The sequence below is a fragment of the Ambystoma mexicanum genome, chromosome 7p (assembly GCF_040938575.1).
Source record: "Ambystoma mexicanum isolate Mex_15411 chromosome 7p, UKY_AmexF1_1, whole genome shotgun sequence".
Classification (NCBI taxonomy): Eukaryota; Metazoa; Chordata; class Amphibia; order Caudata; family Ambystomatidae; genus Ambystoma; species Ambystoma mexicanum.
The window spans coordinates 731,499,636-731,525,888 of record NC_090939.1 but is presented as its reverse complement, the minus strand read 5'-3'; positions in this window follow the sequence as shown (position 1 = coordinate 731,525,888).

The window sequence follows — 26,253 nt, the reverse complement described above, 5'->3', positions numbered from 1 at the left end:
GGCCTTAATTGGGCTGCTAACATATTCTGAGCTTCAGGGGTATAGGTTGCATTTTTCATGCCAAATATATTTTGGGGAATTTCAGTGGTCTAGGATGCGGCTTAATGCCCCTTTCAGGCTGCAAATATTTTTGGGACATTCAGGGCTCTCTGACACCATTTTTGGGCCACCAACATTTTCTGGACTTTAGGGGGTCTAGGATGCCTGTAAACCCCTTTTTTGGTCCGTCAAAGTTTTCAACATTTTTGCAGGCCTAAAATGCATTTTAAGGCCTTTTTTGGGCTGCTAACATATTCTGAGCTTCATGGGAGTAGGATGCATTTTTCGTGCCAAAAATATTTTTGGGAATTTCAGTGGCCTAGGATGCGGGTTAATGCCCCTTTCAGGCTGCAAATGTTTTTGGGACATTCAGGACTCTCTGACACCATTTTTGGGCCACCAACATTTTCTGGACTTCAGGGGGTCTAGGATGCCTGTAAACCCCTTTTTTGGTCCTTCAAAGTTTTCAACATTTTTGCAGGCCTAAAATGCATTTTAAGCCTTTTCTGGGCTGCTAACATATTCTGAGCTTTCAGGGGTGTAGGATGCATTTTTCGTGCCAAAAATATTTTTGGGAATTTCATTGGTCTAGGATGCCGGTTAATGCCCCTTTCAGGCTGCAAATGTTTTTGGGACATTCAGAGCTCTCTGACACAGATTTTGGCCCACCAACATTTTCTGGACTTTAGGGGGTCTAGGATGCCTCTAAAGCCCTTTTTTCCACCTCCAAAGTTTTCAACATTTTTGCAAGCCTAAGATGCACTTTAAGGCATTTTTGGGCTGCTAACATTTTCAGAACTTTCAGGGGGGTAGTATGCATTTTTTGTGCCAAAAATATTTTTGGGAATTTCAGTGGTCTAGGATGCGGCTTAATGCCCGTTTCACTCTGCAAATGTTTTTGGGACATTCAGGGCTCTCTGACACCATTTTTGGGCCACCAACATTTTCTGGACTTTAGGGGGTCTAGGATGCCTGTAAACCCCTTTTTTGGTCCTTCAAAGTTTTCAATATTTTTGCAGGCCTAAAATGCATGTTAAGGCCTTTTTTGGGCTGCTAACATATTCTGAGCTTCAGGGGTGTAGGATGCAGTTTTCATGCCAAACATATTTTTGGGAATTTCAGTGGTCTAGGATGCTGGTTAATGCCCGTTTCACTCTGCAAATGATTTTTGGGCATTCAGAGCTCTCTGACACAGATTCTGGCCCACCAACATTTTCTGGACTTAAGGGGGTCTAGGATGCCTGTAAACCCCTTTTTTGGACCTTCAAGGTTTTCAACATTTTTGTAGGCTTAAGTTGCATTTTAAGTCCTTTTTTTGAGATGCCAACATTTTCTGATCTTTCAGGGTTGTAGGATGCATTTTTTGTGCCAAAAATATTTTTGAGAATTTCAGTGGTCTGGGATGTGGGTTAGTGCCACTTTCAGGCTGCAAATCTGTTTGGGACATTCAGAGCTCTCTGACACTGTTTTTGGGCCACAAACATTTTCTGGACTTTCGGGGGTCTAGGATGCCTGTAAACCCCATTTTTGGGCCTCCAAAGTTTTCAACATTTTTGCAGGCGTAAAATGGATTTTAAGGACTTTTTTGGGCTGCTAACATATTCTGAGCTTCAGGGGTATAGCTTGCATTTTTCGTGCCAAAAATATTTTTGGGAGTTTCAGTGGTCTAGGATGCGGGTTAATGCCCCTTTCAGGCTGAAAATGTTTTGGGACATTCAGAGCTCTCTGACACAGATTTTGGCCCACCAACATTTTCTGGACTTTAGGGGGTCTAGGATGCCTCTAAACCCCCTTTTTCCACCTCCAAAGTTTTCTAGATTTTTGCAGGCCTAAGATGCACTTTTAGGCCTTTTTTGGGCTGCTAACATTTTCAGAACTTTCAGGGGTGTAGTATGCATTTTTTGTGCCAAAAATATTTTTGGGAATTTCAGTGGTCTAGGATGCCGGTTAATGCCCGTTTCACTCTGCAAATGTTTTTGGGACATTCAGGGCTCTCTGACACCATTTTTGGGCCACCACCATTTTCTGGACTTTAGTGGGTCTAGGATGCCTGTAAACCCCTTTTTTGGTCCTTCAAAGTTTTCAACATTTTTGCAGGCCTAAAATGCATTTTAAGGCCTTAATTGGGCTGCTAACATATTCTGAGCTTCAGGGGTATAGGTTGCATTTTTCATGCCAAATATATTTTGGGGAATTTCAGTGGTCTAGGATGCGGCTTAATGCCCCTTTCAGGCTGCAAATATTTTTGGGACATTCAGGGCTCTCTGACACCATTTTTGGGCCAACACCATTTTCTGGACTTTAGGGGGTCTAGGATGCCTGTAAACCCCTTTTTTGGTCCTTCAAAGTTTTCAACATTTTTGCAGACCTAAAATGCATTTGAAGGCCTTTTTTGGGCTGCTAACATATTCTGAGCTTTCAGGGGTGTAGGATGCATTTTTCGTGCCAAAAATATTTTTGGGGATTTCAGTGGTCTAGGATGCGGGTTAATGCCCCTTTCAGGCTGCAAATATTTTTGGGACATTCAGGGCTCTCTGACACCATTTTTGGGCCACCAACATTTTCTGGACTTTAGGGGGTCTAGGATGCCTGTAAACCCCTTTTTTGGTCTTTCAAAGTTTTCAACATTTTTGCAGGCCTAAAATGCATTTTAAGGCCTTTTTTGGGCTGCTAACATATTCTAAGCTTCATGGGTGTAGTATGCATTTTTCGTGCCAAAAATATTTTTGGGAATTTCAGTGGTCTAGGATGCGGATTAATGCCCCTTTGAGGCTGCAAATGTTTTTGGGACATTCAGAGCTCACTGACACAGATTTTGACCCACCAACATTTTCTGGACTTTAGGGGGTCTAGGATGCCTGTAAACCCCTTTTTTGGTCCTTCAAAGTTTTCAACATTTTTGCAGGCCTAAAATGCATTTTAAGGCCTTTTTTGGGCTGCTAACATTTTCAGAACTTTCAGGGGTGTAGTATGCATTTTTTGTGCCAAAAATATTTTTGGGAATTTCAGTGGTCTAGGATGTGGGTTAGTGCCACTTTCAGGCTGCAAATGTTTTTGGGACATTCAGAGCTCTCTGACACCGATTTTGGCACACCAACATTTTCTGGACTTTCGGGGGTCTAGGATGCCTGTAAACCCCTTTTTTCGGCCTCCAAAGTTTTCAACATTTGTGCAGGCCTAAGAAGCATTTTAAGTCCTTTTTTTGAGCTGCCAACATTTTCTGATCTTTCAGGGTTGTAGGATGCATTTTTTGTGCCAAAAATATTTTGAGGAATTTCAGTGGTCTAGGATGCGGCTTAATGCCCCTTTCAGGCTGCAAATGTTTTTGGGACATTCAGAGCTCTCTGACATCGATTTTGGCCCACCAACATTTTCTGGACTTTAGGGGGTCTAGGATGCCTGTAACCCCTTTTTTGGGCCTCCAAAGTTTTCAACATTTTTGCAGGCCTAAAATGCATTTTAAGGTCTTAATTGGGCTGCTAACATATTCTGAGCTTCAGGGGTATAGGTTGCATTTTTCTTGCCAAAAATATTTTGGGGAATTTCAGTGGTCTAGGATGCGGCTTAATTTCCCTTTCAGGCTGCAAATGTTTTTGGGACATTCAGAGCTCTCTGACCGATTTTGGCCCACCAACATTTTCTGGACTTTAGGGGGTCTAGGATGCCTGTAAACCCCTTTTTTGGGCCTCCAAAGTTTTCAACATTTTTGCAGGCCTAAAATGCATTTGAAGGCCTTTTTTGGGCTGCTAACATATTCTGAGCTTTCAGGGGTGTAGGATGCATTTTTCGTGCCAAAAATATTTTTGGGAATTTCAGTGGTCTAGGATGCGGGTTAATGCCCCTTTCAGGCTGCAAATGTTTTTGGGGCATTCAGGACTCTCTGACACCATTTTTGGGCCACCAACATTTTCTGGACCTTAGGGGGTCTAGGATGCCTGTAAACCCCTTTTTTGGTCCTTCAAAGTTTTCAACATTTTTGTAGGCTTAAGATGCATTTTAAGTCCTTTTTTGAGATGCCAACATTTTCTAATCTTTCAGGGTTGTAGGATGCATTTTTTTTGCCAAAAATATTTTGGGGAATTTCAGTGGTCTAGGATGCGACTTAATGCCCCTTTCAGGCTGCAAATCTGTTTGGGACATTCAGAGCTCTCTGACACTGTATTTGGGCCACAAACATTTTCTGGACTTTAGGGGGTCTAGGGTGCCTGTAAACCCCATTTTTGGGCCTCCAATGTTTTCAACATTTTTGCAGGCGTAAAATGCATTTTAAGGACTTTTTTGGGCTGCTAACATATTCTGAGCTTCAGGAGTATTGGTTGCATTTTTCGTGCCAAAAATATTTTTGGGAGTTTCAGTGGTCTAGGATGCGGGTTAATGCCCCTTTCAGGCTGCAAATGTTTTGGGACATTCAGAGCTCTCTGACACAGATTTTGGCCCACCAGCATTTTCTGGACTTTAGGGGGTCTAGGATGCCTCTAAACCCCTTTTTTCCACCTCCAAAGTTTTCTACATTTTTGCAGGCCTAAGATGCACTTTAAGGCCTTTTTTGGGCTGCTAACATTTTCAGAACTTTCAGGGGTGTAGTATGCATTTTTTGTGCCAAAAATATTTTTGGGAATTTCAGTAGTCTAGGATGCCGGTTAATGCCCGTTTCACTCTGCACATGTTTTTGGGACATTCAGGGCTCTCTGACACCATTTTTGGGCCACCACCATTTTCTGGACTTTAGGGGGTCTAGGATGCCTTTAAGCTCCTTTTTTGGGCCTCCAAAGTTTTCAACATTTTTGCAGGCCTAAAATGCATTTGAAGGCCTTTTTTGGGCTGCTAACATATTCTGAGCTTTCAGGGGTGTAGGATGCATTTTTCGTGCCAAAAATATTTTTGGGAATTTCAGTGGTCTAGGATGCGGGTTAATGCCCCTTTCAGGCTGCAAATATTTTTGGGACATTCAGGGCTCTCTGACACCATTTTTGAGCCACCAACATTTTCTGGACTTTAGGGGGTCTAGGATGCCTGTAAGCCCCTTTTTTGGTCCTTCAAAGTTTTCAACATTTTTGCAGGCCTAAAATGCATGTTAAGGCCTTTTTTGGGCTGCTAACATATTCTGAGCTTCAGGGGTGTAGGATGCATTTTTCGTGCAAAAAATATTTTTGGGAATTTCAGTGGTCTAGGATGCGGGTTAATGCCCCTTTCAGGCTGCACATATTTTTGGGAATTCAGGGCTCTCTGACACCATTTTTGAGCCACAATCATTTTCTGGACTTTAGGGGGTCTAGGATGCCTGTAACCCCTTTTTTGGGCCTCCAAAGTTTTCAACATTTTTGCAGGCCTAAAATGCATTTTAAGGCCTTTTTTGGGCTGCTAACATATTCTGAGCTTCAGGGGTATAGGTTGCATTTTTCATGCCAAAAATATCTTGTGGATTTTCAGTGGTCTAGGATGCGGCTTAATGCCCCTTTCAGGCTGCAAATGTTTTTGGGACATTCAGAGCTCTCTGACACAGATTTTGGCCCACCAACATTTTCTGGACTTTAGGGGGTCTAGGATGCCTCTAAACCCCTTTTTTCCACCTCCAAAGTTTTCTACATTTTTGCAGGCCTAAGATGCACTTTAAGGCCTTTTTTGGGCTGCTAACATTTTCAGAACTTTCAGGGGTGTAGTATGCATTTTTTGTGCCAAAAATATTTTTAGGAATTTCAGTGGTCTAGGATGCCGGTTAATGCCTGTTTCACTCTGCAAATGTTTTTGGGACATTCAGGGCTCTCTGACACCATTTTTGCGCCACCACCATTTTCTGGACTTTAGTGGGTCTAGGATGCCTGTAAACCCCTTTTTTGGTCCTTCAAAGTTTTCAACATTTTTGCAGGCCTAAAATGCATTTTAAGGCCTTAATTGGGCTGCTAACATATTCTCTCTTCAGGGGTATAGGTTGCATTTTTCATGCCAAAAATATTTTGGGGAATTTCAGTGGTCTAGGATGCGGCTTAATGCCCCTTTCAGGCTGCCAATGTTTTTGGGACATACAGAGGTCTCTGAAAGATTTTGGCCCACCAACATTTTCTGGACTTTAGGGGGTCTAGGATGCCTGTACACCCCTTTTTTGGTCCTTCAAAGTTTTCAACATTTTTGTAGGCTTAAGATGCATTTTAAGTCCTTTTTTGAGATGCCAACATTTTCTAATCTTTCAGGGTTGTAGGATGCATTTTTTGTGCTAAAAATATTTTGGGGAATTTCAGTGGTCTAGGATGCGACTTAATGCCCCTTTCAGGCTGCAAATCTGTTTGGGACATTCAGAGCTCTCTGACACTGTTTTTGGGCCACAAACATTTTCTGGACTTTAGGGGGTCTATGGTGCCTGTAAACCCCATTTTTGGGCGTCCAAAGTTTTCAACATTTTTGCAGGCGTAAAATGCATTTTAAGGACTTTTTTGGGCTGCTAACATATTCTGAGCTTCAGGAGTATTGGTTGCATTTTTCGTGCCAAAAATATTTTTGGGAGTTTCAGTGGTCTAGGATGCGGGTTAATGCCCCTTTCAGGCTGCAAATGTTTTGGGACATTCAGAGCTCTCTGACACAGATTTTGGCCCACCAGCATTTTCTGGACTTTAGGGGGTCTAGGATGCCTCTAAACCCCTTTTTTCCACCTCCAAAGTTTTCTACATTTTTGCAGGCCTAAGATGCACTTTAAGGCCTTTTTTGGGCTGCTAACATTTTCAAAACTTTCAGGGGTGTAGTATGCATTTTTTGTGCCAAAAATATTTTTGGGAATTTCAGTAGTCTAGGATGCCGGTTAATGCCCGTTTCACTCTGCAAATGTTTTTGGGACATTCAGGGCTCTCTGACACCATTTTTGGGCCACCACCGTTTTCTGGACTTTAGTGGGTCTAGGATGCCTGTAAACCCCTTTTTTGGTCCTTCAAAGTTTTCAACATTTTTGCAGGCCTAAAATGCATTTTAAGGTCTTAATTGGGCTGCTAACATATTCTGAGCTTCAGGGGTATAGGTTGCATTTTTCATGCCAAAAATATTTTGGGGAATTTCAGTGGTCTAGGATGCGGCTTAATTTCCCTTTCAGGCTGCAAATGTTTTTGGGACATTCAGAGCTCTCTGACCGATTTTGGCCCACCAACATTTTCTGGACTTTAGGGGGTCTAGGATGCCTGTAAACCCCTTTTTTGGGCCTCCAAAGTTTTCAACATTTTTGCAGGCCTAAAATGCATTTGAAGGCCTTTTTTGGGCTGCTAACATATTCTGAGCTTTCAGGGGTGTAGGATGCATTTTTCGTGCCAAAAATATTTTTGGGAATTTCAGTGGTCTAGGATGCGGGTTAATGCCCCTTTCAGGCTGCAAATGTTTTTGGGGCATTCAGGACTCTCTGACACCATTTTTGGGCCACCAACATTTTCTGGACCTTAGGGGGTCTAGGATGCCTGTAAACCCCCTTTTTGGTCCTTCAAAGTTTTCAACATTTTTGTAGGCTTAAGATGCATTTTAAGTCCTTTTTTGAGATGCCAACATTTTCTAATCTTTCAGGGTTGTAGGATGCATTTTTTTTGCCAAAAATATTTTGGGGAATTTCAGTGGTCTAGGATGCGACTTAATGCCCCTTTCAGGCTGCAAATCTGTTTGGGACATTCAGAGCTCTCTGACACTGTTTTTGGGCCACAAACATTTTCTGGACTTTAGGGGGTCTAGGGTGCCTGTAAACCCCATTTTTGGTCCTCTAATGTTTTCAACATTTTTGCAGGCGTAAAATGCATTTTAAGGACTTTTTTGGGCTGCTAACATATTCTGAGCTTTAGGAGTATTGGTTGAATTTTTCGTGCCAAAAATATTTTTGGGAGTTTCAGTGGTCTAGGATGCGGGTTAATGCCCCTTTCAGGCTGCAAATGTTTTTGGGACATTCAGGGCTCTCTGACACCGATTTTGGCCCACCAACATTTTCTGGACTTTAGGGGGTCTAGGATGCCTCTAAACCCCTTTTTTCCACCTTCAAAGTTTTCTACTTTTTTGCAGGCCTAAGATGCACTTTAAGGCCTTTTTTGGGCTGCTAACATTTTCAGAACTTTCAGGGGTGTAGTATGCATTTTTTGTGCCAAAAATATTTTTGGGAATTTCAGTAGTCTAGGATGCCGGTTAATGCCCGTTTCACTCTGCAAATGTTTTTGGGACATTCAGGGCTCTCTGACACCATTTTTGGGCCGACACCATTTTCTGGACTTTAGTGGGTCTAGGATGCCTGTAAACCCCTTTTTTGGTCCTTCAAAGTTTTCAACATTTTTGCAGACCTAAAATGCATTTGAAGGCCTTTTTTGGGCTGCTAACATATTCTGAGCTTTCAGGGGTGTAGGATGCATTTTTCGTGCCAAAAATATTTTTGGGAATTTCAGTGGTCTAGGATGCGGGTTAATGCCCCTTTCAGGCTGCAAATATTTTTGGGACATTCAGGGCCCTCTGACACCATTTTTGGGCCACCAACATTTTCTGGACTTTAGGGGGTCTAGGATGCCTGTAAACCCCTTTTTTGGTCCTTCAAAGTTTTCAACATTTTTGCAGGCCTAAAATGCATTTTAAGGCCTTTTTTGGGCTGCTAACATATTCTAAGCTTCATGGGTGTAGCATGCATTTTTCGTGCCAAAAATGTTTTTGGGAATTTCAGTGGTCTAGGATGCGGGTTAATGCCCCTTTGAGGCTGCAAATGTTTTTGGGACATTCAGAGATCACTGACACAGATTTTGGCCCACCAACATTTTCTGGACTTTAGGGGGTCTAGGATGCCTGTAAACCCCTTTTTTGGTCCTTCAAAGTTTTCAACATTTTTGCAGGCCTAAAATGCATTTTAAGGCCTTTTTTGGGCTGCTAACATTTTCAGAACTTTCAGGGGTGTAGTATGCATTTTTTGTGCCAAAAATATTTTTGGGAATTTCAGCGGTCTAGGATGTGGGTTAGTGCCACTTTCAGGCTGCAAATGTTTTTGGGACATTCAGAGCTCTCTGACACCGATTTTGGCACACCAACATTTTCTGGACTTTCGGGGGTCTAGGATGCCTGTAAACCCCTTTTTTCGGCCTCCAAAGTTTTCAACATTTGTGCAGGCCTAAGAAGCATTTTAAGTCCTTTTTTTGAGCTGCCAACATTTTCTGGTCTTTCAGGGTTGTAGGATGCATTTTTTGTGCCAAAAATATTTTGGGGAATTTCAGTGGTCTAGGATGCGGCTTAATGCCCCTTTCAGGCTGCAAATGTTTTTGGGACATTCAGAGCTCTCTGACATCGATTTTGGCCCACCAACATTTTCTGGACTTTAGGGGGTCTAGGATGCCTGTAAACCCCTTTTTTGGGCCTCCAAAGTTTTCAACATTTTTGCAGGCGTAAAATGCATTTTAAGGACTTTTTTGGGCTGCTAACATATTCTGAGCTTTAGGGGTATAGGTTGCATTTTTCGTGCCAAAAATATTTTTTGGAGTTTCAGTGGTCTAGGATGCGGGTTAATGCCCCTTTCAGGCTGCAAATGTTTTGGGACATTCAGAGCTCTCTGACACAGATTTTGGCCCACCAACATTTTCTGGACTTTAGGGGGTCTAGGATGCCTCTAAACCCCTTTTTTCCACCTTCAAAGTTTTCTACATTTTTGCAGGCCTAAGATGCACTTTAAGGCCTTTTTTGGGCCTGCTAACATTTTCAGAACTTTCAGGGGTGTAGTATGCATTTTTTGTGCCAAAAATATTTTTGGGAATTTCAGTAGTCTAGGATGCCGGTTAATGCCCATTTCACTCTGCAAATGTTTTTGGGACATTCAGGGCTCTCTGACACCATTTTTGTGCCACCACCATTTTCTGGACTTTAGTGGGTCTAGGATGCCTGTAAACCCCTTTTTTGGTCCTTCAAAGTTTTCAACATTTTTGCAGGCCTAAAATGCATTTTAAGGCCTTAATTGGGCTGCTAACATATTCTCTCTTCAGGGGTATAGGTTGCATTTTTCATGCCAAAATATTTTGGGGAATTTCAGTGGTCTAGGATGCGGCTTAATGCCCCTTTCAGGCTGCCAATGTTTTTGGGACATACAGAGCTCTCTGAAAGATTTTGGCCCACCAACATTTTCTGGACTTTAGGGGGTCTAGGATGCCTTTAACCCCTTTTTTGGGCCTCCAAAGTTTTCAACATTTTTGCAGGCCTAAAATGCATTTGACGGCCTTTTTTGGTCTTCTAACATATTCTGAGCTTTCAGGGGTGTAGGATGCATTTTTCGTGCCAAAAATATTTTTGGGAATTTCAGTGGTCTAGGATGCGGGTTAATGCCCCTTTCAGGCTGCAAATGTTTTTGGGGCATTCAGGACTCTCTGACACCATTTTTGGGCCACCAACATTTTCTGTACCTTAGGGGGTCTAGGATGCCTGTACACCCCTTTTTTGGTCCTTCAAAGTTTTCAACATTTTTGTAGGCTTAAGATGCATTTTAAGTCCTTTTTTGAGATGCCAACATTTTCTAATCTTTCAGGGTTGTAGGATGCATTTTTTGTGCCAAAAATATTTTGGGGAATTTCAGTGGTCTAGGATGCGACTTAATGCCCCTTTCAGGCTGCAAATCTGTTTGGGACATTCAGAGCTCTATGACACTGTTTTTGGGCCACAAACATTTTCTGGACTTTAGGGGGTCTATGGTGCCTGTAAACCCCATTTTTGGGCGTCCAAAGTTTTCAACATTTTTGCAGGCGTAAAATGCATTTTAAGGACTTTTTTGGGCTGCTAACATATTCTGAGCTTCAGGAGTATTGGTTGCATTTTTCGTGCCAAAAATATTTTTGGGAGTTTCAGTGGTCTAGGATGCGGGTTAATGCCCCTTTCAGGCTGCAAATGTTTTGGGACATTCAGAGCTCTCTTACACAGATTTTGGCCCACCAGCATTTTCTGGACTTTAGGGGGTCTAGGATGCCTCTAAACCCCTTTTTTCCACCTCCAAAGTTTTCTACATTTTTGCAGGCCTAAGATGCACTTTAAGGCCTTTTTTGGGCTGCTAACATTTTCAGAACTTTCAGGGGTGTAGTATGCATTTTTTGTGCCAAAAATATTTTTGGGAATTTCAGTAGTCTAGGATGCCGGTTAATGCCCGTTTCACTCTGCAAATGTTTTTGGGACATTCAGGGCTCTCTGACACCATTTTTGGGCCACCACCATTTTCTGGACTTTAGTGGGTCTAGGATGCCTGTAAACCCCTTTTTTGGTCCTTCAAAGTTTTCAACATTTTTGCAGGCCTAAAATGCATTTTAAGGTCTTAATTGGGCTGCTAACATATTCTGAGCTTCAGGGGTATAGGTTGCATTTTTCATGCCAAAAATATTTTGGGGAATTTCAGTGGTCTAGGATGTGGCTTAATTTCCCTTTCAGGCTGCAAATGTTTTTGGGACATTCAGAGCTCTCTGACCGATTTTGGCCCACCAACATTTTCTGGACTTTAGGGGGTCTAGGATGCCTGTAAACCCCTTTTTTGGGCCTCCAAAGTTTTCAACATTTTTGCAGGCCTAAAATGCATTTGAAGGCCTTTTTTGGGCTGCTAACATATTCTGAGCTTTCAGGGGTGTAGGATGCATTTTTCGTGCCAAAAATATTTTTGGGAATTTCTGTGGTCTAGAATGCGGGTTAATGCCCCTTTCAGGCTGCAAATGTGTTTGGGGCATTCAGGACTCTCTGACACCATTTTTGGGCTACCAACATTTTCTGGACCTTAGGGGGTCTAGGATGCCTGTAAACCCCTTTTTTGGTCCTTCAAAGTTTTCAACTTTTTGTAGGCTTAAGATGCATTTTAAGTCCTTTTTTGAGATGCCAACATTTTCTAATCTTTCAGGGTTGTAGGATGCATTTTTTGTGCCAAAAATATTTTGGGGAATTTCAGTGGTCTAGGATGCGACTTAATGCCCCTTTCAGGCTGCAAATCTGTTTGGGACATTCAGAGCTCTCTGACACTGTTTTTGGGCCACAAACATTTTCTGGACTTTAGGGGGTCTATGGTGCCTGTAAACCCCATTTTTGGGCGTCCAAAGTTTTCAACATTTTTGCAGGCGTAAAATGCATTTTAAGGACTTTTTTGGGCTGCTAACATATTCTGAGCTTCAGGAGTATTGGTTGCATTTTTCGTGCCAAAAATATTTTTGGGAGTTTCAGTGGTCTAGGATGCGGGTTAATGCCCCTTTCAGGCTGCAAATGTTTTGGGACATTCAGAGCTCTCTGACACAGATTTTGGCCCACCAGCATTTTCTGGACTTTAGGGGGTCTAGGATGCCTCTAAACCCCTTTTTTCCACCTCCAAAGTTTTCTACATTTTTGCAGGCCTAAGATGCACTTTAAGGCCTTTTTTGGGCTGCTAACATTTTCAAAACTTTCAGGGGTGTAGTATGCATTTTTTGTGCCAAAAATATTTTTGGGAATTTCAGTAGTCTAGGATGCCGGTTAATGCCCGTTTCACTCTGCAAATGTTTTTGGGACATTCAGGGCTCTCTGACACCATTTTTGGGCCACCACCGTTTTCTGGACTTTAGTGGGTCTAGGATGCCTGTAAACCCCTTTTTTGGTCCTTCAAAGTTTTCAACATTTTTGCAGGCCTAAAATGCATTTTAAGGTCTTAATTGGGCTGCTAACATATTCTGAGCTTCAGGGGTATAGGTTGCATTTTTCATGCCAAAAATATTTTGGGGAATTTCAGTGGTCTAGGATGCGGCTTAATTTCCCTTTCAGGCTGCAAATGTTTTTGGGACATTCAGAGCTCTCTGACCGATTTTGGCCCACCAACATTTTCTGGACTTTAGGGGGTCTAGGATGCCTGTAAACCCCTTTTTTGGGCCTCCAAAGTTTTCAACATTTTTGCAGGCCTAAAATGCATTTGAAGGCCTTTTTTGGGCTGCTAACATATTCTGAGCTTTCAGGGGTGTAGGATGCATTTTTCGTGCCAAAAATATTTTTGGGAATTTCAGTGGTCTAGGATGCGGGTTAATGCCCCTTTCAGGCTGCAAATGTTTTTGGGGCATTCAGGACTCTCTGACACCATTTTTGGGCCACCAACATTTTCTGGACCTTAGGGGGTCTAGGATGCCTGTAAACCCCTTTTTTGGTCCTTCAAAGTTTTCAACATTTTTGTAGGCTTAAGATGCATTTTAAGTCCTTTTTTGAGATGCCAACATTTTCTAATCTTTCAGGGTTGTAGGATGCATTTTTTTTGCCAAAAATATTTTGGGGAATTTCAGTGGTCTAGGATGCGACTTAATGCCCCTTTCAGGCTGCAAATCTGTTTGGGACATTCAGAGCTCTCTGACACTGTTTTTGGGCCACAAACATTTTCTGGACTTTAGGGGGTCTAGGGTGCCTGTAAACCCCATTTTTGGTCCTCTAATGTTTTCAACATTTTTGCAGGCGTAAAATGCATTTTAAGGACTTTTTTGGGCTGCTAACATATTCTGAGCTTTAGGAGTATTGGTTGAATTTTTCGTGCCAAAAATATTTTTGGGAGTTTCAGTGGTCTAGGATGCGGGTTAATGCCCCTTTCAGGCTGCAAATGTTTTTGGGACATTCAGGGCTCTCTGACACCGATTTTGGCCCACCAACATTTTCTGGACTTTAGGGGGTCTAGGATGCCTCTAAACCCCTTTTTTCCACCTTCAAAGTTTTCTACTTTTTTGCAGGCCTAAGATGCACTTTAAGGCCTTTTTTGGGCTGCTAACATTTTCAGAACTTTCAGGGGTGTAGTATGCATTTTTTGTGCCAAAAATATTTTTGGGAATTTCAGTAGTCTAGGATGCCGGTTAATGCCCGTTTCACTCTGCAAATGTTTTTGGGACATTCAGGGCTCTCTGACACCATTTTTGGGCCGACACCATTTTCTGGACTTTAGTGGGTCTAGGATGCCTGTAAACCCCTTTTTTGGTCCTTCAAAGTTTTCAACATTTTTGCAGACCTAAAATGCATTTGAAGGCCTTTTTTGGGCTGCTAACATATTCTGAGCTTTCAGGGGTGTAGGATGCATTTTTCGTGCCAAAAATATTTTTGGGAATTTCAGTGGTCTAGGATGCGGGTTAATGCCCCTTTCAGGCTGCAAATATTTTTGGGACATTCAGGGCCCTCTGACACCATTTTTGGGCCACCAACATTTTCTGGACTTTAGGGGGTCTAGGATGCCTGTAAACCCCTTTTTTGGTCCTTCAAAGTTTTCAACATTTTTGCAGGCCTAAAATGCATTTTAAGGCCTTTTTTGGGCTGCTAACATATTCTAAGCTTCATGGGTGTAGCATGCATTTTTCGTGCCAAAAATGTTTTTGGGAATTTCAGTGGTCTAGGATGCGGGTTAATGCCCCTTTGAGGCTGCAAATGTTTTTGGGACATTCAGAGCTCACTGACACAGATTTTGGCCCACCAACATTTTCTGGACTTTAGGGGGTCTAGGATGCCTGTAAACCCCTTTTTTGGTCCTTCAAAGTTTTCAACATTTTTGCAGGCCTAAAATGCATTTTAAGGCCTTTTTTGGGCTGCTAACATTTTCAGAACTTTCAGGGGTGTAGTATGCATTTTTTGTGCCAAAAATATTTTTGGGAATTTCAGCGGTCTAGGATGTGGGTTAGTGCCACTTTCAGGCTGCAAATGTTTTTGGGACATTCAGAGCTCTCTGACACCGATTTTGGCACACCAACATTTTCTGGACTTTCGGGGGTCTAGGATGCCTGTAAACCCCTTTTTTCGGCCTCCAAAGTTTTCAACATTTGTGCAGGCCTAAGAAGCATTTTAAGTCCTTTTTTTGAGCTGCCAACATTTTCTGGTCTTTCAGGGTTGTAGGATGCATTTTTTGTGCCAAAAATATTTTGGGGAATTTCAGTGGTCTAGGATGCGGCTTAATGCCCCTTTCAGGCTGCAAATGTTTTTGGGACATTCAGAGCTCTCTGACATCGATTTTGGCCCACCAACATTTTCTGGACTTTAGGGGGTCTAGGATGCCTGTAAACCCCTTTTTTGGGCCTCCAAAGTTTTCAACATTTTTGCAGGCGTAAAATGCATTTTAAGGACTTTTTTGGGCTGCTAACATATTCTGAGCTTTAGGGGTATAGGTTGCATTTTTCGTGCCAAAAATATTTTTTGGAGTTTCAGTGGTCTAGGATGCGGGTTAATGCCCCTTTCAGGCTGCAAATGTTTTGGGACATTCAGAGCTCTCTGACACAGATTTTGGCCCACCAACATTTTCTGGACTTTAGGGGGTCTAGGATGCCTCTAAACCCCTTTTTTCCACCTTCAAAGTTTTCTACATTTTTGCAGGCCTAAGATGCACTTTAAGGCCTTTTTTGGGCCTGCTAACATTTTCAGAACTTTCAGGGGTGTAGTATGCATTTTTCGTGCCAAAAATATTTTTGGGAATTTCAGTGGTCTAGGATGCGGGTTAATGCCCCTTTCAGGCTGCAAATTGTTTTGGGAATTTAGGGCTCTCTGACACAATTTTTGAGCCACAATCATTTTCTGGACTTTAGGGGGTCTAGGATGCCTGTAACCCCTTTTTTGGGCCTCCAAAGTTTTCAACATTTTTGCAGGCTTAAAATGCATTTTAAGGTCTTAATTGGGCTGCTAACATATTCTGAGCTTCAGGGGTATAGGTTGCATTTTTCATGCCAAAAATATTTTGGGGAATTTCAGTGGTCTAGGATGCGGCTTAATTTCCCTTTCAGGCTGCAAATGTTTTTGGGACATTCAGAGTTCTCTGACCAATTTTGGCCCACCAACATTTTCTGGACTTTAGGGGGTCTAGGATGCCTGTAAACCCCTTTTTTGGGCCTCCAAAGTTTTCAACATTTCTGCAGGCCTAAAATGCATTTGAAGGCCTTTTTTGGGCTGCTAACATATTCTGAGCTTTCAGGGGTGTAGGATGCATTTTTCGTGCCAAAAATATTTTTGGGAATTTCAGTGGTCTAGGATGCGGGTTAATGCCCCTTTCAGGCTGCAAATGTTTTTGGGGCATTCAGGACTCTCTGACACCATTTTTGGGCCACCAACATTTTCTGGACCTTAGGGGGTCTAGGATGCCTGTAAACCCCTTTTTTGGTCCTTCAAAGTTTTCAACATTTTTGCAGGCGTAAAATGCATTTTAAGGACTTTTTTGGGCTGCTAACATATTCTGAGCTTCAGGAGTATTGGTTGCATTTTTCGTGCCAAAAATATTTTTGGGAGTTTCAGTGGTCTAGGATGCGGGTTAATGCCCCTTTCAGGCTGCAAATGTTTTGGGACATTCAGAGCTCTCTGACACAGATTTTGGCCCACCAGCATTTTCTGGACTTTAGGGGGTCTAGGATGCCTCTAAACCCCTTTTTTCCACCTCCAAAGTTTTCTACATTTTTGCAGGCCTAAGATGCACTTTAAGGCCTTTTTTGGGCTGCTAACATTTTCAGAACTTTCAGGGGTGTAGTATGCATTTTTTGTGCCAAAAATATTTTTGGGAATTTCAGTAGTCTAGGATGCCGGTTAAAGCCTGTTTCACTCTGCACATGTTTTTGGGACATTCAGGGCTCTCTGACACCATTTTTGGGCCACCACCATTTTCTGGACTTTAGGGGGTCTAGGATGCCTTTAAGCCCCTTTTTTGGGCCTCCAAAGTTTTCAACATTTTTGCAGGCCTAAAATGCATTTGAAGGCCTTTTTTGGGCTGCTAACATATTCTGAGCTTTCAGGGGTGTAGGATGCATTTTTCGTGCCAAAAATATTTTTGGGAATTTCAGTGGTCTAGGATGCGGGTTAATGCCCCTTTCAGGCTGCAAATATTTTTGGGACATTCAGGGCTCTCTGACACCATTTTTGGGCCACCAACATTTTCTGGACTTTAGGGGGTCTAGGATGCCTGTAAGCCCCTTTTTTGGTCCTTCAAAGTTTTCAACATTTTTGCAGGCCTAAAATGCATGTTAAGGCCTTTTTTGGGCTAACATATTCTGAGCTTCAGGGGTGTAGGATGCATTTTTCGTGCAAAAAATATTTTTGGGAATTTCAGTGGTCTAGGATGCGGGTTAATGCCCCTTTCAGGCTGCACATGTTTTTGGGAATTCAGGGCTCTCTGACACCATTTTTGAGCCACAATCATTTTCTGGACTTTAGGGGGTCTAGGATGCCTGTAACCCCTTTTTTGGGCCTCCAAAGTTTTCAACATTTTTGCAGGCCTAAAATGCATTTTAAGGCCTTTTTTGGGCTGCTAACATATTCTGAGCTTCAGGGGTATAGGTTGCATTTTTCATGCCAAAAATATCTTGTGGAATTTCAGTGGTCTAAGATGCGGCTTAATGCCCCTTTCAGGCTGCAAATGTTTTTGGGACATTCAGAGCTCTCTGACACAGATTTTGGCCCACCAACATTTTCTGGACTTTAGGGGGTCTAGGATGCCTCTAAACCCCTTTTTTCCACCTCCAAAGTTTTCTACATTTTTGCAGGCCTAAGATGCACTTTAAGGCCTTTTTTGGGCTGCTAACATTTTCAGAACTTTCAGGGGTGTAGTATGCATTTTTTGTGCCAAAAATATTTTTAGGAATTTCAGTGGTCTAGGATGCCGGTTAATGCCTGTTTCACTCTGCAAATGTTTTTGGGACATTCAGGGCTCTCTGACACCATTTTTGGGCCACCACCATTTTCTGGACTTTAGTGGGTCTAGGATGCCTGTAAACCCCTTTTTTGGTCCTTCAAAGTTTTCAACATTTTTGCAGGCCTAAAATGCATTTTAAGGCCTTAATTGGGCTGCTAACATATTCTCTCTTCAGGGGTATAGGTTGCATTTTTCATGCCAAAAATATTTTGGGGAATTTCAGTGGTCTAGGATGCGGCTTAATGCCCCTTTCAGGCTGCCAATGTTTTTGGGACATACAGAGCTCTCTGAAAGATTTTGGCCCACCAACATTTTCTGGACTTTAGGGGGTCTAGGATGCCTTTAACCCCTTTTTTGGGCCTCCAAAGTTTTCAACATTTTTGCAGGCCTAAAATGCATTTGACGGCCTTTTTTGGTCTTCTAACATATTCTGAGCTTTCAGGGGTGTAGGATGCATTTTTCGTGCCAAAAATATTTTTGGGAATTTCAGTGGTCTAGGATGCGGGTTAATGCCCCTTTCAGGCTGCAAATGTTTTTGGGGCATTCAGGACTCTCTGACACCATTTTTGGGCCACCAACATTTTCTGTACCTTAGGGGGTCTAGGATGCCTGTACACCCCTTTTTTGGTCCTTCAAAGTTTTCAACATTTTTGTAGGCTTAAGATGCATTTTAAGTCCTTTTTTGAGATGCCAACATTTTCTAATCTTTCAGGGTTGTAGGATGCATTTTTTGTGCCAAAAATATTTTGGGGAATTTCAGTGGTCTAGGATGCGACTTAATGCCCCTTTCAGGCTGCAAATCTGTTTGGGACATTCAGAGCTCTATGACACTGTTTTTGGGCCACAAACATTTTCTGGACTTTAGGGGGTCTATGGTGCCTGTAAACCCCATTTTTGGGCGTCCAAAGTTTTCAACATTTTTGCAGGCGTAAAATGCATTTTAAGGACTTTTTTGGGCTGCTAACATATTCTGAGCTTCAGGAGTATTGGTTGCATTTTTCGTGCCAAAAATATTTTTGGGAGTTTCAGTGGTCTAGGATGCGGGTTAATGCCCCTTTCAGGCTGCAAATGTTTTGGGACATTCAGAGCTCTCTTACACAGATTTTGGCCCACCAGCATTTTCTGGACTTTAGGGGGTCTAGGATGCCTCTAAACCCCTTTTTTCCACCTCCAAAGTTTTCTACATTTTTGCAGGCCTAAGATGCACTTTAAGGCCTTTTTTGGGCTGCTAACATTTTCAGAACTTTCAGGGGTGTAGTATGCATTTTTTGTGCCAAAAATATTTTTGGGAATTTCAGTAGTCTAGGATGCCGGTTAATGCCCGTTTCACTCTGCAAATGTTTTTGGGACATTCAGGGCTCTCTGACACCATTTTTGGGCCACCACCATTTTCTGGACTTTAGTGGGTCTAGGATGCCTGTAAACCCCTTTTTTGGTCCTTCAAAGTTTTCAACATTTTTGCAGGCCTAAAATGCATTTTAAGGCCTTAATTGGGCTGCTAACATATTCTCTCTTCAGGGGTATAGGTTGCATTTTTCATGCCAAAAATATTTTGGGGAATTTCAGTGGTCTAGGATGCGGCTTAATGCCCCTTTCAGGCTGCCAATGTTTTTGGGACATACAGAGCTCTCTGAAAGATTTTGGCCCACCAACATTTTCTGGACTTTAGGGGGTCTAGGATGCCTTTAACCCCTTTTTTGGGCCTCCAAAGTTTTCAACATTTTTGCAGGCCTAAAATGCATTTGACGGCCTTTTTTGGTCTTCTAACATATTCTGAGCTTTCAGGGGTGTAGGATGCATTTTTCGTGCCAAAAATATTTTTGGGAATTTCAGTGGTCTAGGATGCGGGTTAATGCCCCTTTCAGGCTGCAAATGTTTTTGGGGCATTCAGGACTCTCTGACACCATTTTTGGGCCACCAACATTTTCTGTACCTTAGGGGGTCTAGGATGCCTGTACACCCCTTTTTTGGTCCTTCAAAGTTTTCAACATTTTTGTAGGCTTAAGATGCATTTTAAGTCCTTTTTTGAGATGCCAACATTTTCTAATCTTTCAGGGTTGTAGGATGCATTTTTTGTGCCAAAAATATTTTGGGGAATTTCAGTGGTCTAGGATGCGACTTAATGCCCCTTTCAGGCTGCAAATCTGTTTGGGACATTCAGAGCTCTATGACACTGTTTTTGGGCCACAAACATTTTCTGGACTTTAGGGGGTCTATGGTGCCTGTAAACCCCATTTTTGGGCGTCCAAAGTTTTCAACATTTTTGCAGGCGTAAAATGCATTTTAAGGACTTTTTTGGGCTGCTAACATATTCTGAGCTTCAGGAGTATTGGTTGCATTTTTCGTGCCAAAAATATTTTTGGGAGTTTCAGTGGTCTAGGATGCGGGTTAATGCCCCTTTCAGGCTGCAAATGTTTTGGGACATTCAGAGCTCTCTTACACAGATTTTGGCCCACCAGCATTTTCTGGACTTTAGGGGGTCTAGGATGCCTCTAAACCCCTTTTTTCCACCTCCAAAGTTTTCTACATTTTTGCAGGCCTAAGATGCACTTTAAGGCCTTTTTTGGGCTGCTAACATTTTCAGAACTTTCAGGGGTGTAGTATGCATTTTTTGTGCCAAAAATATTTTTGGGAATTTCAGTAGTCTAGGATGCCGGTTAATGCCCGTTTCACTCTGCAAATGTTTTTGGGACATTCAGGGCTCTCTGACACCATTTTTGGGCCACCACCATTTTCTGGACTTTAGTGGGTCTAGGATGCCTGTAAACCCCTTTTTTGGTCCTTCAAAGTTTTCAACATTTTTGCAGGCCTAAAATGCATTTTAAGGTCTTAATTGGGCTGCTAACATATTCTGAGCTTCAGGGGTATAGGTTGCATTTTTCATGCCAAAAATATTTTGGGGAATTTCAGTGGTCTAGGATGTGGCTTAATTTCCCTTTCAGGCTGCAAATGTTTTTGGGACATTCAGAGCTCTCTGACCGATTTTGGCCCACCAACATTTTCTGGACTTTAGGGGGTCTAGGATGCCTGTAAACCCCTTTTTTGGGCCTCCAAAGTTTTCAACATTTTTGCAGGCCTAAAATGCATTTGAAGGCCTTTTTTGGGCTGCTAACATATTCTGAGCTTTCAGGGGTGTAGGATGCATTTTTCGTGCCAAAAATATTTTTGGGAATTTCTGTGGTCTAGAATGCGGGTTAATGCCCCTTTCAGGCTGCAAATGTGTTTGGGGCATTCAGGACTCTCTGACACCATTTTTGGGCTACCAACATTTTCTGGACCTTAGGGGGTCTAGGATGCCTGTAAACCCCTTTTTTGGTCCTTCAAAGTTTTCAACTTTTTGTAGGCTTAAGATGCATTTTAAGTCCTTTTTTGAGATGCCAACATTTTCTAATCTTTCAGGGTTGTAGGATGCATTTTTTTTGCCAAAAATATTTTGGGGAATTTCAGTGGTCTAGGATGCGACTTAATGCACCTTTCAGGCTGCAAATCTGTTTGGGACATTCAGAGCTCTCTGACACTGTTTTTGGGCCACAAACATTTTCTGGACTTTAGGGGGTCTAGGGTGCCTGTAAACCCCATTTTTGGGCCTCCAATGTTTTCAACATTTTTGCAGGCGCAAAATGCATTTTAAGGACTTTTTTGGGCTGCTAACATATTCTGAGCTTTAGGAGTATTGGTTGCATTTTTCGTGCCAAAAATATTTTTTGGAGTTTCAGTGGTCTAGGATGCGGGTTAATGCCCCTTTCAGGCTGCAAATGTTTTGGGACATTCAGAGCTCTCTGACACAGATTTTGGCCCACCAGCATTTTCTGGACTTTAGGGGGTCTAGGATGCCTCTAAACCCCTTTTTTCCACCTCCAAAGTTTTCTACATTTTTGCAGGCCTAAGATGCACTTTAAGGCCTTTTTTGGGCTGCTAACATTTTCAGAACTTTCAGGGGTGTAGTATGCATTTTTTGTGCCAAAAATATTTTTGGGAATTTCAGTAGTCTAGGATGCCGGTTAATGCCCGTTTCACTCTGCAAATGTTTTTGGGACATTCAGGGCTCTCTGACACCATTTTTGGGCCACAACCATTTTCTGGACTTTAGGGGGTCTAGGATGCCTGTAAACCCCTTTTTTGGTCCTTCAAAGTTTTCAACATTTTTGCAGGCCTAAAATGCATTTTAAGGCCTTAATTGGGCTGCTAACATATTCTGAGCTTCAGGGGTATAGGTTGCATTTTTCATGCCAAAAATATTTTGGGGAATTTCAGTGGTCTAGGATGCGGCTTAATGCCCCTTTCAGGCTGCAAATGTTTTTGGGACATTCAGAGCTCTCTGACCGATTTTGGCCCACCAACTTTTTCTGGACTTTAGGGGGTTTAGGATGCCTTTAAGCCCCTTTTTTGGGCCTCCAAAGTTTTCAACATTTTTGCAGGCCTAAAATGCATTTGAAGGCCTTTTTTGGGCTGCTAACATATTCTGAGCTTTCAGGGGTGTAGGATGCATTTTTCGTGCCAAAAATATTTTTGGGAATTTCAGTGGTCTAGGATGCGGGTTAATGCCCCTTTCAGGCTGCAAATGTTTTTGGGACATTCAGAGCTCTCTGACACAGATTTTGGCCCACCAACATTTTCTGGACTTTAGGGGGTCTAGGATGCCTCTAAACCCCTTTTTTCCACCTCCAAAGTTTTCTACATTTTTGCAGGCCTAAGATGCACTTTAAGGCCTTTTTTGGGCTGTTAACATTTTCAGAACTTTCAGGGGTGTAGTATGCATTTTTTGTGCCAAAAATATTTTTAGGAATTTCAGTGGTCTAGGATGCCGGTTAATGCCTGTTTCACTCTGCAAATGTTTTTGGGACATTCAGGGCTCTCTGACACCATTTTTGGGCCACCAACATTTTCTGGACTTTAGGGGGTCTAGGATGCCTGTAAACCCCTTTTTTGGGCCTCCAAAGTTTTCAACATTTTTGCAGGCATAAAATGCATTTTAAGGCCTTTTTTGGGCTGCTAACATATTCTGAGCTTCAGGGGTATAGGTTGCATTTTTCGTGCTAAAATATTTTTTGGAGTTTCAGTGGTCTAGGATGTGGGTTAATGCCCCTTTCAGGCTGCAAATGTTTTGGGACATTCAGAGCTCTCTGACAGATTTTGGCCACCAACATTTTCTGGACTTTAGGGGGTCTAGGATGCCTGTAAACCCCTTTTTTGGTCCTTCAAAGTTTTCAACATGTTTGCAGGCCTAAAATGCATTTTAAGGCATTTTTGGGCTGCTAACATTTTCAGATCTTTCAGGGGTGTAGTATGCATTTTTTGTGCCAAAAATATTTTTGGGAATTTCAGTGGTCTAGGATGCAGGTTAATGCCCGATTCACTCTGCAAATGTGTTTGGAGCATTCAGGGCTCTCTGACAAAATTTTTGGGCCACCAACATTTTCTGGACTTTAGGGAGTCTAGGATGCCTGTAAACCCCTTTTTGGGTCCTTCAAAGTTTTCAACATTTTTGCAGGCCTAAAATGCATTTTAAGGCTTTTTTTTGAGATGCCAACATTTTCAGAACTTTCAGGGTTGTAGGATGCATTTTTTGTGCCAAAAATATTTTTAGGAATTTCAGTGGTCTGGGGTGTGGGTTAGTGCCACTTTCAGGCTGCAAATGTTTTTGGGACATTCAGAGCTCTCTGACACCGATTTTGGCCCACCAACATTTTCTGGACTTTAGGGGGTCTAGGATGCCTGTAAACCCCTTTTTTCGGCCTCCAAACTGTTCAACATTTGTGCAGGCCTAAGAAGCATTTTAAGTCCTTTTTTTGAGCTGCCAACATTTTCTGATCTTTCAGGGTTGTAGGATGCATTTTTTGTGGCAAAAATATTTTGGGGAATTTCAGTGGTCTAGGATGCGACTTAATGCCCCTTTCAGGCTGCAAATCTGTTTGGGACATTCAGAGCTCTCTGACACTGTTTTTGGGCCACAAACATTTTCTGGACTTTAGGGGGTCTAGGATGCCTGTAAACCCCTTTTTTGGGCCTCCAAAGTTTTCAACATTTTTGCAGGCATAAAATGCATTTTAAGGCCTTTTTTGGGCTGCTAACATATTCTGAGCTTCAGGGGTATAGGTTGCATTTTTTGTGCCAAAAATATTTTTGGGAATTTCAGTGGTCTAGGATGCGTGTTAATGCCCGTTTCACTCTGCAACTGTTTTTGGGACATTCAGGGCTCTCTGACACCATTTTTGGGCCACCAACATTTTCTGGACTTTAGGGGGTCTAGGATGCCTGTAAACCCCTTTTTTGGTCCTTCAAAGTTTTCAACATTTTTGCAGGCCTAAAATGCATTTTAAGGCATTTTTGGGCTGCTTACATATTCTGAGCTTCATGGGTGTAGGATGCATTTTTTGTTCCAAAAATATTTTTGGGAATTTCAGTGGTCTAGGATGCGGGTTAATGCCCCTTTCATGCTGCAAATGTTTTTGGGACATTCAGAGCTCTTTGACACAGATTTTGGCCCACCAACATTTTCTGGACTTTAGGGAGGCTAGGATGCCGCTAAACCCCTTTTTTCCACCTCCAAAGTTTTCAACATTTTTGCAAGCCTAAGATGCACTTTAAGGCATTTTTGGGCTGCTAACATTTTCAGAACTTTCAGGGGGGTAGTATGCATTTTTTGTGCCAAAAATATTTTTGGGAATTTCAGTGGTCTAGGATGCGGCTTAATGCCCGTTTCACTATGCAAATGTTTTTGGGACATTCAGGGCTCTCTGACACCATTTTTGGGCCACCAACATTTTCTGGACTTTAGGGGGTCTAGGATGCCTGTAAACCCCTTTTTTCGGCCTCCAAAGTGTTCAACATTGTGCAGGCCTAAGAAGCATTTTAAGTCCTATTTTTGAGCTGCCAACATTTTCTGATCTTTCAGGGTTGTAGGATGCATTTTTTGTGGCAAAAATATTTTGGGGAATTTCAGTGGTCTAGGATGCGACTTAATGCCCCTTTCAGGCTGCAAATCTGTTTGGGACCTTCAGAGCTCTCTGACACTGTTTTTGGGCCACACACATTTTCTGGACTTTAGGGGGTCTAGGATGCCTGTAAACCCCTTTTTTGGTCCTTCAAAGTTTTCAACATTTTTGCAGGCCTAAAATGCATTTTAAGGCCTTTTTTGGGCTGCTAACATTTTCAGAACTTTCAGGGGTGTAGTATGCATTTTTTGTGCCAAAAATATTTTTGGGAATTTCAGTGGTCTAGGATGTGGGTTAGTGCCACTTTCAGGCTGCAAATGTTTTTGGGACATTCAGAGCTCTCTGACACCGATTTTGGCACACCAACATTTTCTGGACTTTCGGGGGTCTAGGATGCCTTTAAACCCCTTTTTTCGGCCTCCAAAGTTTTCAACATTTGTGCAGGCCTAAGAAGCATTTTAAGTCCTTTTTTTGAGCTGCCAACATTTTCTGATCTTTCAGGGTTGTAGGATGCATTTTTTGTGCCAAAAATATTTTGGGGAATTTCAGTGGTCTAGGATGCGGCTTAATGCCCCTTTCAGGCTGCAAATGTTTTTGGGACATTCAGAGCTCTCTGACACCGATTTTGGCCCACCAACATTTTCTGGACTTTAGGGGGTCTAGGATGCCTGTAAACCCCTTTTTTGGGCCTCCAAAGTTTTCAACATTTTTGCAGGCCTAAAATGCATTTTAAGGCCTTTTTTGGGCTGCTAACATATACTGAGCTTTCAGGGGTGTAGGATGCATTTTTCGTGGCAAAAATATTTTTGGGAATTTCAGTGGTCTAGGATGCGGGTTAATGCCCCTTTCAGGCTGCAAATGTTTTTGGGACATTCAGGACTCTCTAACACCATTTTTGAGCCACCAACATTTTCTGGCCTTTAGGGGGTCCAGGATGCCTGTAAACCCCCTTTTTGGTCCTTCAAAGTTTTCAACATTTTTGCAGGCCTAAAATGCATTTTAAGCCTTTTTTGGGCTGCTAACATATTCTGAGCTTTCAGGGGTGTAGGATGCATTTTTCGTGCCAAAAATATTTTTGGGAATTTCATTGGTCTAGGATGCGGGTTAATGCCCCTTTCAGGCTGCAAATGTTTTTGGGACATTCAGAGCTCTTTGACACAGATTTTGGCCCACCAACATTTTCTGGACTTTAGGGAGGCTAGGATGCCGCTAAACCCCTTTTTTCCACCTCCAAAGTTTTCAACATTTTTGCAAGCCTAAGATGCACTTTAAGGCATTTTTGGGCTGCTAACATTTTCAGAACTTTCAGGGGGGTAGTATGCATTTTTTGTGCCAAAAATATTTTTGGGAATTTCAGTGGTCTAGGATGCGGCTTAATGCCCGTTTCACTATGCAAATGTTTTTGGGACATTCAGGGCTCTCTGACACCATTTTTGGGCCACCAACATTTTCTGGACTTTAGGGGGTCTAGGATGCCTCTAAACCCCTTTTTTCCACCTCCAAAGTTTTCTACATTTTTGCAGGCCTAAGATGCACTTTAAGGCCTTTTTTGGGCTGCTAACATTTTCAGAACTTTCAGGGGTATAGTATGCATTTTTTGTGCCAAAAATATTTTTGGGAATTTCAGTAGTCTAGGATGCCGGTTAATGCCCGTTTCACTCTGCAAATGTTTTTGGGACATTCAGGGCTCTCTGACAC